At 47.9% G+C, this 1,447-nt stretch overlaps 1 pseudogene; it reads right to left on the bottom strand.

Moving 5' to 3' along the window:
• Positions 1-583: 583 nt before the first annotated feature.
• Positions 584-1,171, bottom strand: LOC127492359 (large ribosomal subunit protein uL13 pseudogene; annotated as a pseudogene).
• Positions 1,172-1,447: the final 276 nt, after the last annotated feature.

Here is a 1,447-nt window from a genome sequence, read left to right as displayed (position 1 = left end):
AAGATTCAGATGAGGTAAAATAAATTCAAGGATATGATTTTACAAAAATGATTCAGAACAATGGTTCTAAAACAATGGCTCACAAAGCTTGCAAAACGTTATTCCGAAGTAATGGAAGCCATTGGGGGAATTAAGAGAAATGACAGTAAATAGCTATATTTTAAAAGATTAGGCAAAAAGCCTTTTTTAAAAAAAGATTTATTTATGTATTTGAAAAGTGGAGTTACAGAGAGGCAGAGGCAGAGAGAGAGAGAGAGAGAGAGAGAGGTCTACACATCCACTGAATGACAGCCGGAGCTGTGCTGATCCGAAGCCAGGAGCCAGGAGCTTCTTCTGGGTCTCCCATGTGGTGACCCAAGACTTGGGCCATCTTCTACTGCTTTCCCAGGCCATAGCAGAGAGCAGAACCAGAAGTGAAGCAGCCAGGACCCAATTCGTGCCCATATGGGATGCCAGTGCTGCAGAACATGGCTTTACCCGCTTCACCACAATGCCAGCTCCCAGGATTAAGTTTAAAATGGTTACTGGATACCTGAGTACAGGATTAAGTCTTTTTTTTTTTTGAATAAAGTTTTTATTGGCCTCAGACCAGGAGGAGTCCATGGGTCTTGAAAACTTCTGTGAGCTTACTGATTTTCTTCTCCACGTTCTTTTCAGCCCGTTTTGTTGCCTCATGAGCTGCATTTTCTTCCCGTAATGGATCTTGGCCTTCCTGTTTCCTTCCAGCGCAGCCGTCACTTCCGGGTACTTCCCGCCAACTTCATGAGCCAGGTGCCCCAGGTAGGCAAACTTTCTCTTAGGGGTCAGTCGCAGGACCTTGAGGGCGGCGGGAACCGCCATCTGCTTCTGCTTTTCCTTGTCCCCTCGGACCCCTTGAGGCAGTCCAGGGCGGCCTGGCAGCTGCGCTGGGTCTCACAGGGCTACATGCTTCACACAGTTCTCCCGAATGTGCGGTGGCCGGCCGGAAAGTGGTAGGTACCCCGGAAGGGGCTGGTGTTTGTCTTCTTGTGAAGGAGGACCAGGTACTAAAGTACAAATTGCCAGAAATGTTGATGCCCTCGCGGTGCACCACCGCCTTCTGGCCCAGTAGCCCCCGCTTGGCCACAACGACCTCCAGGTGGCCCAAGAGATGGCTTCGGTCATCTGGCACCAGGACCTGCCCCTCCTCCATTTTCAGCAGTTGCTTGGGAAAAAGCAGGATTAAGTTTAAGATGTCTATGGGGTACTCAAGTACAGATGTCAAGTAAACTACTGGAGATTGTGTTTTTTAATTCTACGCTGGGCTCATGAATGTGAATTGGAGCATGTATCTATCTAAGTCAGTGACAGTAGCTCAAGGCTTAGAATACATCATCTGATACTCTTAGGACACAGGACTTCTCATGCTGATTGCCATCCAGACTCTATGGATAGAGCCCAAGGGAAGGTATCATTTCTACTAAGAGAT

This window comes from Oryctolagus cuniculus, chromosome 1 (genome assembly GCF_051225735.1).
Source record: "Oryctolagus cuniculus isolate XC-2025 breed Fujian yellow rabbit chromosome 1, ASM5122573v1, whole genome shotgun sequence".
Lineage (NCBI taxonomy): Eukaryota > Metazoa > Chordata > Mammalia > Lagomorpha > Leporidae > Oryctolagus > Oryctolagus cuniculus.
Note: the sequence above shows the minus strand (reverse complement) of the source record. Positions and strands in the feature narration are given on the sequence as shown.